The sequence below is a fragment of the Tachypleus tridentatus genome, chromosome 8, assembly GCF_004210375.1.
Source record: "Tachypleus tridentatus isolate NWPU-2018 chromosome 8, ASM421037v1, whole genome shotgun sequence".
Taxonomy (NCBI): Eukaryota; Metazoa; Arthropoda; class Merostomata; order Xiphosura; family Limulidae; genus Tachypleus; species Tachypleus tridentatus.
In genome coordinates, this window is record NC_134832.1 from 92,765,433 (window position 1) to 92,779,454 (window position 14,022).

Sequence of the window (14,022 nt, forward strand, 5' to 3'; positions counted from 1 at the left end):
AGAGAATTCTAAATATAAAAGTATTATTAAGTAAGCATCTTTTATAAAATTTACTGATTCCTTTAAGGCTTTGTATGAATATTTTGCGTTTCTGATCGATTAGAAAAAATTTATTACACGTAACAATAGAAATATTCTGTTTTTACTTCATTTAAACAATAAAAACGGGGAAGGGCATGTTAATTAAAATTATTAATAACTCGAAGGGTCGGTAAGAATCATAGAAGTACAACATATTTGAAGCAAAAATAATGTGAAAATTCTGAATTGTCTATTACATATCCTCCATAGTTATGTTTCTATAAGATAATTACATCAAATAATGATTTTGATACCAATAAAAAAACTAAAATAAAGCCAGCTTTTCAAACAAATCTTAGACCTAAAGTTGCGAAGAGAGTAAAAATAGTTATTGGTTGAGACATCTACCTTATAAATAGTCATGTCCAGTTTTCCTACAATGGCTAAGAACAACTTTAAAATTTAAAAACAAACTTTAAAAGTCGACTGCTTTAAAGCACTGTAACTTGTCTATTTCCTTGCGCCCAGTAACTCATATTTACTCGGTATTTAGAGAGGTGTGGTGTTTCTTAAATATTTGGTTAATAACAGTTCTACACAAAATGTACGACACAATCTGTACATGACTTGCTATGAACTTTCTGTCCCCAGGTGGGACAGCAGTAAATCTACGGATTGAAAATGCTACAGTCTGAGGTTCGATTCCATTCAGTAGACTTAACAGGCAGCTATAGAACAAAAGTATAGTGTCATTTATTGTATTTGAAGTACTAATAACATTTCGTAATAATTCGCGATTTCTGTTAATAGTTATTCCCAAATTGCGGACACAGAGAACGGATAAACCAATTCGCATCCATGAATGTCATAACCCTTAAGAATAAAACTAACTAGTCTTTGTACATTTGTTTTAAAACAAAACTCTGAAAGACAGACCGAGAAAGCACTACGCTGTTGTTTTGTATCAGCTATACAGTACTGTAGTGTATGTGGCGAGTTCATCCTGAATGACCAAGTTGCTAGGTCAGAGAACTTAAAGTTCAAGCTTAGTTATTCTGAATTTTGAATTGCTGCCCAGATGGAAAACAAACAATTAGCAGAATCTCATGCATACATGATTACTCTTGACCGAATAGCAAAATTAACTATCGTTGACTATAACACCACCACAGCTGAAACTGCATATCGTATTGAACTGTACATCATAGCTTGAGTCCTGGACCTTGCAACATGCAACCTTGTACTCTAATCTCTAGGCCACGCTTTGTCCTATGGTCTCTTATAAAGTTTGTTGAAATTTTCTGTTCATTGATTAACCTATATTATAAGACAGAAAAAAGTGTTAATAATTACATACCTTCTTAAAAATAAATATTGTTTAACATAAAGAAGAATAGATAAAACAAAGATATTTACAGTTATTCGATAATGATTTGCTTTGAAAAAGATAAAGTGGTTATCATTACAGGACACAGCTTGAAAAACGCGTAGGTTCAAGAAGTCTTAACATAAAACGATTAAATTCCTGTAATTCGAACGCTTTCAAAAGATGAACCCTTTTCTTCTTCAGGGATCCTTGAAAGGCTCATCTTTTGAAAGCGTTCAAGTTACAGGATTTTAATAATTTTATGTTAATATTTCTCGAACCTATGTGTTTTTCTTATATCTTACAACTTATTTTGACTTTTAATGTATTACTGTAATACAGAATATAGTACTAGCAGGTAACTGTTATTCATACGAACCAAACAGCATACTATATATATTCAGATATCATCAAAAACTTCAGTTGATGTAGTTGGTTAGTCTCTACGAAATTCGATGAAAAACTTATTGAAAATTCTGTACTCCACCACAATTTAAGCTATGTAATAACGAATGTTTATGTCATAGAATATTTACGTACTTTTCCTCTGAAGAAGAGAACTTATGATAACTGATTCGAAAGTAAACAACAGTACTGTGGCGAATAGCTTGCTAAATTTGGTGATTGCCTGCTTAGTACTTGTTGATGTTTTAGAAAGGGTGTTGACAACTGTTTACATGTTCTGCTACTATGTTTATAGTAAGTCTCATCTTCAGTTTATTTTTTGCGTGTTGGAAGATTAGAGGTCTTAAAAACCTAATTTTAATGTGTACTAAACATGTTCTTCAAACAGATGGTTTTATTCGTGAAGTAACTAAGTTATATGGATGCAACTGTCTGCTGTAGTAATACATGTAGAGGACGATGTCTCAAAAATCTTCCATCTTCAGGTGAAAGTGATTTCTCGAAGCTACGTTCTCATAGACAAGATGTTAGATTAATAAATAAATAAATTTCTTAAAATAGGCCTAATTCGTCTAGGTCCAGACACCAGTGAGCAACAATCCTTTCCTGGCGTGAAGTCGCGTGATATTACTTCGTGCGCGCGTGTTTATTGATAATTTTTCGTGTTGTGCTATTTTGTTTTCAAAGATATATATAATCATTCATTTTTTAATCGATTTCAGACATACTTATGAACCTCGTTTTACATTCATACAAAATTAATTCAGGATTAGTTTTTAAGGGGACTTATTTATATTTTGATAAATATTATGTTTTTATTGTTGTTTTTTAAGTTTTCTTCTCTTAAACACTCCAATTCAAAATTTTAATTAAGAGTAGGCCATTGCAACATCAACTAAATGCTATTTTCGTGATGACTAGAAACCCAGTATTTCATTTCACCTTCTTAGGTTTTCTGCTTTAATCAATCAATCAATCAGCAGCCCTGAGATATTAGTCCTATTTTGGAATAATAAATCGTTTTTAGGAATAATTTCTCCCATGTTAGGCGTACAAAGTTTGTGTGAAACTGTATTATGTCACCTACTCTTCTACGCTCAAAAAACCAAAAAAGGGGAACTAAATACTCTATGAATATTTAAGATGTCCAGATATTTAAGCTTACACATTTAAGGATTTGGTTACTGCCAAACCATAATATTAAATTAGTACCCTGTCATCTATGTATATTGGACATAAAAATAGTTAACGTTTCTAACTACATAAAAATATAACGTCAGTTAATGCGAACGTGCTATGATTAACATTACATTAAGCATGTTTTGAAAATATCTTGAATTTTAAGGTAATCTACCTTAGTACTTAATTTTAAAACGATTTCGTAGTTAACTTGATTACATAATGCAAAGCGACGATGACAATTTATGATATCATGGCTACCTGTCATGACGGCCTGACAACGCATCCCTAGTAACGCGCCATATAACTTCATTATCTTTGTTGGCATGTCCCCCTCCCTCCCCTACTGCCTGGCGACTCTTTACTGAGGAAGTATTGTTTGGTCACTAGGGCACCGGAGTAACTACTTGGAGGCAACGTAAATGACAAGATTATTTTTTCTAATATACATTACAAAGGACAAGCCAATCATCTTGATCATTATTGGAAACTAAAAACTTCGATCTGAACGGCATCTTGTGTCAGTGAGGGCTAAACGGCTGAATCAATAAGATGCATATTTAGCCACGCATTGCTTGTTGTTGTAAAGTTATACAATAGGCTATCTGTTATTTGCTTACCTCGTATTTCAAAACCCGGTTTTTAGCATTATTTGCCTTCAAATTTATCACTGAGCCATTGAGGTAGGACACATTTTGATAATAGCGTAAAACACTTTGCAAATGTATTGCAGATTTTCACAATTAAGTTCATATTTAAAACGTTCATCTGTATATGATTCAAGCAAAGACATCGAAACTTCGTCACTCGTCCATACACCAAGCAAGCTGTCCATTCCAAACCACTGTTGAAAAAAAATTCTTACTTAGAAGTTCGCTTTGATGTCACGGACGCGTTAATTAAAATTTTCTTTCTCTAGAGTTTCATCATGTTGCATCTTACCGCTGCTCAAAATACTGATTGGGATTTATTTTCCTTAAAATAAAAGCAAAACAAAAAGTTCATTATCTTCATTAACTTCATTATCAAGTAACACAATGTTGTGTGTAACAGAGAACAAAAACTCACAGTAATGGAACGAACTATCAGAAGTCTTGATATAGGAAAACCTTGTTTCGACACATTCGTGTGTCCTCTTCAGTGTCACGTTGTATTTCATTGTTTCTTTAAAATATATTTATCATATATACAATCTGGTGTCATGGGATCGTGACTAAATGTTGTTAAACAAACAAACAAACTAAAATACATTAGAGATATATATCAATGAATTTAATCACAATCAAAGCTAAAATTACTGACAATAAAATAATTTTCAACTCTTTAGTTATTCATTTTACAAATACTTTATTCTTTCAAAATCTCGTTTATGTACGTATTTTTATTATTATTTGGAAAATTGCATAAACAGATTATTTTCACATGGATCAAGTAACACTAGTTAAAGAACTTTTATAAACTAAACAGTAGCAACAAAAACAGAATCTCACTGATTAAGCTCATAAACAAGCTAAACTACATGGTCAAACGTATGTGGATATTTCTTTTAATTAGTGGGTTCGGTTATTTTAGCCACATCCATTGCTAACAGGTACAGAAACTCAAGTATACAACCATGCAATATCCATAGACAAACATTGGCAGTAGAGTGGGTCGTACTGAAGAGCTCAGAGGCTTTCCACGTGGCACTGTCATAGGATGCTACTTTTCCAACAAGTCAGTTTGTCAGATTTCTGCCATGCTAGAGCTGTCCCGGTCAACTGTAAGTGCTGTTATTTTGAAATGGAAACGTCTTGGAGCAACAACAGCTCAGCCACGAAATGGTAGGCCACACAAGCTCAGAGAACGGGACCGCCGAGGCAAAAGCTCATAGCGCGTAAAAATTGTCTGTCCACAGTTGCAACACTCACTAACGAGTTCCAAACTGCATCTGGAAGCAACGTCAGCACAAGAACTGTTCGTCTGGAGCTTTATGAAATGGGTTTCCATGGCTGAGCAGCTGCACACATGTCTAAGATCACCATGTGCAATGCCAAGAGTTGGCTGAACTCTGGAGCAGTGGAAATGTATTCTTTGAAGTGATGAATCACGATTCACTATCTGTTACTCTGACGGACAAATTTTCGTTTGACAGATACCAAGAGAACACTACCTGCCTGAATGCATAGTGCCAACTGTAGAGTTTTTTTGGAGGAGGAATAATGGTTTGGGGCTGTATTCATGGTTTGGCCTACGTTATTTAGTTCTAGTGAAGAAAATCTTAATACTTTCGCATACAATGACATTCTAGAAAATTGTGTGCTTCCAACTTTGTGGCAACAGTTTGAGGAAGGCCCTTTGTGTTTCAGCGTGACAATGCCCCAGTGCACAAAGTGAAATCCATAAATACATGGTTTGCCAAGGTTGATGTGGAAAAACTTGACCAGCCTGCACAGAGCTCTAACCTCAACCCCACGCATGTGTTTGGGATGAATTGGAACGTCGACTGCTGGCTACGCCTTCTCGCCCGACGTTAGTCCCTGACCTCACTAATGCTCTTGTGGGCGAGCAGGAGCGAATCCCCGCAGCCATGTTACAAAATTTAGTGAAGAGCCTCCCCAGAAGAGGGGAGGCTGTTATAGCAACAAAGGGGGACCAACTCCATATTAATGTCAATGGCTTTGGAATGAGATGTTCAATAAGCACATATGGGTGTGATGGTCGGGTGTCCACATACTTTTTGCCATGTACTGTATATCAGGATATGTATTTCAACGAAATTATAGCCTGTTTGTCGTATTTTTTTTATTACATCATTTACATGATAAAATACGAATATAAGTTTTTCTAAAATTAGCGTTACAGAGAGCATAACATATTGGATTGACTGTACTATTTATGTAACATAAATAATAAGCAAAGTTCCACAAACCTTCTGGAATACATTCATTGTTGGCACATGGCGATAGAGTTTTCACTAAAACTAGCACATTGTATGGTGTCCATGTTACGATGAATGCCAATAAAATAGCACTTAAAGTCTTGGCTGCTTTTTTTTCTTGTTTTCTCTCTTGTTGCTTTCGTTTCTTCTTAGGTACTCGGTGCTTTGCTACTTGTTTTGGAAAAAGTTTCGTGTTTAGCGACAAACGAATTGTGTCAATTGCTGATTCTGAGACACACAGTGAATTTGGTCTCAACCCCACATTGGCTGGATGCTGAACAGCTAGAGTTTCCAGGCTATCAGATCCACGAACTGTTTGCTTACTAATTTTGGTGTTTTTGTCTTCTTCTAGAATCATCTTGACAGACGCCTTAGACTCACCCTCTCTTTCTACAGATGGTTGGCTCGGGAGTCGAATGAGGATGATATAGATTGCGTCTGATGAAAAGGAATGATTGGATGACGGGAGATTGGATAAAACAGTTGTACTCTCAGATCTGCAAGGTCTATTTTGATTATTAAGAGTAAATCCTCTTTCTCCACAATGTAACACTTGTTGAAAAGACTGAAATGTCAGTGATGTAGTACGTGATGATCGAACAGGGGTTTCTGTAGAAGAAAGTGTAACAGTTCCTGGCGATTCGTGACTAGTGCTGTTCTCATCTTGACCATCCAGATCTTGATCGATCTTACACCAAGTCATCAAGACTTCTTTAACCTTCCGTGGGCGAGATTTTTCTTGAGAGGAGAATTGTTTAGGTGGTTCGACACAAATAGAAGGTGAAACATAATTAACTTTATTGGCTATGCAGGAGTCACTGCGTGCTCGTTGACATCTATCTTCTTCTCCAGGGTAGCCATTAGACGATGATTTTCTTCTGACATCCTTTTGTCCAGCTTGAAGATGAGTTAAATCCTTTTTACGTTGCTCTGTTTCCTTCCAAATTCGCCAGTATAATACACACATCACTGTTACAGGTACGTAGAAAGCAGCAATGGCTGTGCCGAAGGTGATGTAAAGGTTGGTCTCGAGAAACTGAATGAAACATTCATCTTCTGGCACTTTTCTCTGACCTTCTATATAGGGCCATGAATAAATCCAAGGTGGCCACAGGACAAGAGATATAATCCACGCACAAGCGATCATGAAAGCTGCGCGTCTTGTTGTTCTTTTTGCTCGGTATGTCAGAGGTCGTGTAACAGAAAAGTACCTGTCAAAACTAATTATTAACAGGTTTAAAACGGATGCATTGCTGTTCAGATAGTCAAAAGCTAACCAAGTATCACAAATCATTGATCCTAGTGGCCAGAAGCCTAACAGAGTGTACATGGTGAACAAAGGCATAGAAACGAGACCAATCCAGAGATCTGCAATCGCCAGGCTAAGCAAAAAGTAATTACTGATGGTCTGAAGTTGTTTATCCATTTTAAAAGATATCATAACCATTATATTCCCCACCACAGTGCCAAGGCTTAAAACTCCAGTTACAATAACAATAAGAATAACTTCTGACGCTGAATAGGAAGCTTTGTTTCTGGAGCCGGAAACTTCAAAACTAAACTCGGTATTGTTGGAAAACCAGGATACGTTACTTTCATAGGACATGTTAAAAGACACGAAGAGTTATAAGATTGAAAAAATCTAGTTTTTTATGAATTTTTAACCAGCTGTTATACTGATTCCTGGTTAAGTGAAGAATACCGAACACACGGTGTTTTCTCGAAGATGATAAGTGACCGATTGTAGTTCAACAGTCTGTTCAGAGTTAAATGGCTTTTCGTCGACACCATCAAGACTTTTCTGAAACAAAGATATGTTATATCTCACTTTTAGACATTTTAAAACACTCGAATATTTCATGATATGTTTCGTCACTTACGAAGAAAATACTTTAAAGATATTTACACTTTTTGAGATATTTAATCCTACAATATTTAAAAAAACAGTAAGATAATGACACAAAATGTAGTTATTTCATGAAAGTTGTCTACATAAATCAGCTAAATATTATTGGGTTTGTTTGTTTTTGAATTTCGCACAAAGCTACTCGAGGGATATATGTGCTAGCCGTCCCTTACTTAGCAGTGTAAGACTAGAGGGAAGGCAGCTAGTCATCACCACCCACCGCCAACTCTTGGGCTACTCTTTTACCAACGAATAGTGGGATTGACCGTCACATTATAACGTCCCCACGGCTAAAAGTATGTTTGGCGCGAAAGTGATACGAACCCGCGACCCGCAGATTAGGAGTCGCACGCCTTAACACGCTTGGCCATGCCGGACTAAATATTACTGGCAAAAATAAGCTGTAGTTCAAGAGAACCTAAACAATGAATATCGAAAATATAATCACACATTGTTGGGAAAATAACTAAGTAATGTTAAATATTGTTGTTTTAGCGCAAATTTACACAGAGGTTATCTGTGGTCTGTCCATTGAAAAGAATCTACCTCCAAGTTTCAGCGTTGTAAGTCTGTAAACTTACCGTTGAATTACTGGAGGATATTAAAGAATGAAATATTAATTATAGTTCATGAAACACCTGGTTTCGTTTGTCAAGGAGATAATTAAATATTATATGGAAGATAAAATGAGGTTTATTGGTTCTGTAATTAATGTTTATTGAGATAATAATATTAAATACTAAACAAAAATAGTTATGTGAACAATACAATTTATTACAATCAAATCTATTAGTCATAAATTATTTTACTCCGATACAGATATATTATAATCTGTACAGCAGAAACTGAAATGATAATAAAGTAACTTCTGTACTTATGTAGTTAGTGTTAACCGAAAATAATTAAATATATATGAAAAAACATGAATCAGTTTATATGTATTAAACACATGATAGGGTCTCAAATTGTGTTATGTATAATTAAAATGTGTGGTAACATATTAATGTGTAAGTAATTAGACACGTATTATGTTATCAAATGATACAAAATTAAACGATTGGTGGCGTAAATGTATGAGAGCATTTATGAATAATTAATAAGTATTATTATTAAGGTGTACTGTACATAATGAGGTTATTATCTATGTAACTAAAAAGATATATATTTGTCAGATAATGTGCACATGAGGTAAGGTAGAAGAAGTTTGTTCTAAGTCAACGACTGACTTGCAGTTATATATTCAAAACATATGGTTCTATGATAAAGTGTATAACAAGTTGTTATTATTTTTTGTATTTTGCCCAAAGATACACAAGGATTAACTGCGCTAACAAATTTAGCAGTATAAGACTAGGGGGAAGATAGCTAGTCATCACCACCCAACGCCAATTTCTGGGCTATTTTATCAACAAATGGTGGTATTGATCGTAACATAATAACGTCCCAAGGATAAAAGGGCGAGCATGCTTGGTATGAGGGGGATTCGAACTCGCGACTCTCAGATTACGAATCAAGCGACCTAACCACCTCAACATGCTGGGCCTATACAGCTCGTTTATTGGTGTTACTTACTTATGTAATGTTTGAAACTACCCTAAAAACGTTTGCCAGCTATTTGAGCTATTAATAAACTTTAAACTAACTGTTGCAGTATTTTTTCTTATTTCATTTGTTATAAAAAACAACTTGATCTCCTTATGTTCTATCCTGATAGAAGATTTACAAAAAGAAATAATATTAATTAATAAAACGTACTATATGTTTGGAAATATGAAAATACTTGATACTTACTTAGATTAGTAAAGGTTTTAGAGATTTATAATACTTTCACAGCACTTTGCTTATCTGCTGTTATTGATAGTTTGCTGGCTGATCAACGATTAGTATACGAACTTACAATGATAAAATTAGGGGTTCTATTTCTCGCGATGAAAAGAGTGCAAACAACTAAGAAAATAACAATTACATTCTGCTGCTGATAAGGGCGTTCCGTCATTGTGCTAAGAAAAGAACGAGTACATTCTGTTGCTAATAGGACTTATCTGTCATTGCTCTAAACAAAACAACTTACTCTATTGGTGATAAGGGCTTTCTGTGATCGCCAGAGGCCATCGCATGGAGCGAATTAGAATAAATGAAGTAAAACTGAAACAATATTTTTAATAGTCATATCTAAAAAATGTTGTTCTAAATTTTTGATTAGCTGAAGTATAAGATGGAGTTTCATCAATATTAAAAAAAGCCAGAATTTTCTGTAAATGTATCATACGATCATACAAACACTGTTTAAACAGGTGGAAAAATATTCGTTGTTTTCAGATGGACCATACATGATAAAAAATTGCAATACTAATTGAGTAAAGATGGTCAGTTTTGCCTTAAAATAGAGTTCTTTTATACAAAAAAGATAAAAACAACATTTTCAAATTGAAGTTTGTCACTAGTTTAGTAAAAATGTAGGTACGTTTTGGAAGTTGTTCAGTAATATCCAGCATAATAACAAAATTAGCTTCTAGAAACCTAGAAAGACAAATATTCAAACCTTGTTACTTTTAGGACCTTTATCTCCGCTATATAAGATAACTCTTATCTCAATTACTTTCAGATACGTTAGCTTTTAACTACCAAAAAGTTATCTCAATTAATTTTAAACATAGCTTGTAACTAGCAAGAATCTTATTTCAATAACTAACAACCCGGCATGGCCAAGCGTGTTAAGGCGTACGACTCGTAATCTGAGGGTCGCGGGTTTGCATCCCGGTCGCGCCAAACATGCTCGCCCTCCCAGCTGTGGGGACGTTATAATGTGACGGTCAATCCAACTATTCGTTGATAAAAGAGTAGCCCAAGAGTTGGCGGTGGGTGATGATGACTAGCTGCCTTTCCTCTAGTCTTACACTGCTAAATTAGGGACGGCTAGCACAGATAGCTCTCGAGTAGCTTTGTGCGAAATTCCAAAACAAACAAACTCTTTCAGCAGTGGGGGCGTTATAATGTGAGGGTCAATCCCACTATTTGTTGGTGAAAGAGTAGCCCAAGAGTTGGCGGTGGGTGGTGATAACTAGCTTCCTTCCCTCTAGTCTTACTCTGCTCAATTAGGGACGGCTAGCACAGATAGCCCTCGAATAGTTTTGCGCGAAATTAAAAACAACAATGACAAAATAAATTTTTATTGCATATTTTAGTTCCTGTAATTTTAGAGTCATTGAAATAGATTTGCCTTATGTATTTTTTATGGGAACTTGCTGTATGTTATTTGAACGATAGCCTATATTTGTTACAGACTCTCAGAGTGCGCACCCTTTCAAAATCATGATTAGATTTCTTGGAATACGTAACGGCCATCTGTAGTCTTGGCGAACTCTTTGTAAGGTTTTCAATAGTTTTACTAATGATGCTGCAAGTCACAACTAACTTTCAACCACTTCTTTATCACGTGACAAACAATGAAGAGTAATTAATCGAATTAAGGAAAAACAAGTGTTAGGATACAGGGAGAAAAAATTGAACAGAAATGTTTCATTAATCACATTTTTTTCCAACATTTGTCATACACGATGAAGACAAACCGACGAACTTTTATCTAAATCTAGTAAGCTCGCTATGTAGTTTAAGCACCTACCACTGGCCATACTGGTAGTGAGATATAACGCTAATTTTAGTTTAATAAGGTATTTATGTAAATGAACATTAGTATAGTCTATTTTATCGGCAACTGTAGAACTGTTTGTGAGAACAAAACTACGTTCAAAACGAACGATAAAATGTGTGTTTGTGTTTTTCATATAGCAAAGCCACAAAGGGCTATCTGCTCAGCCCACCGAGGGGAATCGAACCCCTGATTTTAGCGTTGTAAATCCGGAGACTTACCGCTGTACTAGCGGGGAACACGAACGATAAAAAGCGGAATATATACTTTCAAAAATAGAAATGTTATATGTTTAAGGTTCACGTGCATGATCTGAAAATTGCCACTTGCCTATGCAACAACCTGAAAACAATAGTAGTATCCGTTCAGGGGTTTTTCTCAAACATAGCCAAGCAATCAAACAACAGCCAAGGAGGGAGGTAGAGTACAATATGTATTTGATTCTCCCAGGTCTCTTGACTAAATAACAACTACAAAACCAATACAATATGGTGTACAGGGTCGGAAAAGGATATTCTGGAATAGACTGCTTTATTGAGGTTGAAACCATTTCACGTTCCTTTATCTTTCACCTATTATTTATCAATTTTTTTCTTAATTTCGATTCTCATTATGGCCCGGCATGGCCAGGTGGGTTAAGGCGCTCGACTCGTAATCTGAGGGTTGCAGGTTTAAATCCCCGTCGCACCAAACATGCTCGCCCTTTCAGCCGTAGGGGCGTTATATATTTAGCCGTGGTGAGACATGTTGATCCACTTTATTGAATTATGATGTCATGTACGCCTGTCATGGCGGCCTAGCAATGCATCCTCTCTGATGACATTATCGTCTCTACCTCTTCCCCTCCTTTTGCCCATGTTCGACACACGTGCAGCGCCCTCTAATGGCGTGTCATGCACGAGCAGACCTAACGACTATCATCGTAGTCCGGCATGGCTAGGTGGGTTAAAGCGTTCGACTCGTAATCTGAGAGTCGCGGGTTCGCGTCCCCGTCGCACCAAAACATGCTCGCCCTTTCAGCCGTGGGGGCGTTATAATGTTTCGGTCAATTCTACTATTCGTTGGTAAAAGAGTTGTCCAAGAGTTGGTGGTGGGTGGTAATGACTAGCTGCCTTCCCTCTAGTCTTACACTGCTAAATTAGGGTCAGCTAGCGGGAGACTTTTCGTTATAACTTACATAAATTCCCAAAAATTATTTGTTTTTGTTTTTTGGCCGATTTATTTAAATTCCTTTAATCTTTCGTGATCTATTTCTTTTACCCGAGTCACTAAATCTCGTGCACCAACATAAAAATAACGAGGATCAAACTGTCGACGACATATGCTTTAGAATTTCTAAAGCTTGTAGTTGAAGATGAAAGAAAAGCATGATTTAACTTTACCGAAAATATTATTAGACTCCTCGCAGTGTTATTTAACTGTAAAAATATCATTAGACTCCTCGCAGTGTTATTTAACTGTAAAAATATCATTCGACTCCTCGCAGTGTTATTTAACTGTAAAAATATCATTAGACTTCTCGCAGTGTTGGTTAACTGTAAAAATATCATTAGACTTGTCGCAGTGTTGGTTAACTGTAAAAATATCATTAGACTTCTCGCAGTGTTGGTTAACTGTAAAAAGTCGGAAGAGATAAATGGGATTTCTTTTCTTTGGGATCTAAAACAACAGAGAAAAAGTAAAAAAACAACAGAGAAAAAGTAAAAAAAACAACAACTGCCAAATCGAAGGAAGCTGCGTAATGCAACCATTCATAACAGGACATTATTTGTTTTGAATTTTTCTTTACTTCTTCACTTCGTACATAATATATAGGTAATGACAACTGTTTACACTAGAATTTTTTTTTTTTTTTTTTAATTACTACTGGTTATTACGCCTAAGCGATGACATCTTGCGCTGTCCAGAAACAGAAAGAGGGGATTGAGGTTTAAATTGACGTTAGTACAAATAAGAATTACTTGAACCTCCCAACATTATCAAAGGTTTACTTTCAAGTGAGTATAGAGAACAAGTTTCTAGTTAATAATAAAAAATTCAAAACTAGTTAAGTAAAAACTGTAAGATCAAATTTTTTATGGCTCAGCAACAAGGTTGAAAGTTTATATAGTTGAGATTCTGGGTCCGAACCCCTCTATATAGCCAACATAGATAAATCTTTGTGCAGCTCTTGCTTAATATTAAATAAACAAGAAACAGTTTAATTTCCTAGATGACAGCGAATATTTTCGAATCCACGAGCTGCTAGAAGTTTAGTTTTATTTAGTTACTTATTAATTGTTTTATTAGTATTTGCCCCCTAGTGATACAGCGGTATTTCTGTGGATTTAAAGCGCTTGAAACCTGGTTTCGATAACATGCTCGTCCTTTCAGTCATGGGGGAGCTATAATGTGACGGTCAGTCCCATTATTCTTTGGTAAACGAGCAGCCCAAGAGCTGGTAGTAGGTGGTGATGACTAGCTTCCTTCCCTCTTGTCTTACACAGCTAAATTAGGGACGACTAGCGCACATAGCCCTCGAGTAGCTTTGCGCGAAATTTAAACCAATCAAATCCGTCTGTTTTATCCTGTTTCTC

At 35.7% G+C, this 14,022-nt stretch overlaps 1 pseudogene; it reads right to left on the reverse strand.

Moving 5' to 3' along the window:
* Positions 1-4,273: 4,273 nt before the first annotated feature.
* Positions 4,274-7,731, reverse strand: LOC143222946 (muscarinic acetylcholine receptor DM1 pseudogene; annotated as a pseudogene).
* Positions 7,732-14,022: the final 6,291 nt, after the last annotated feature.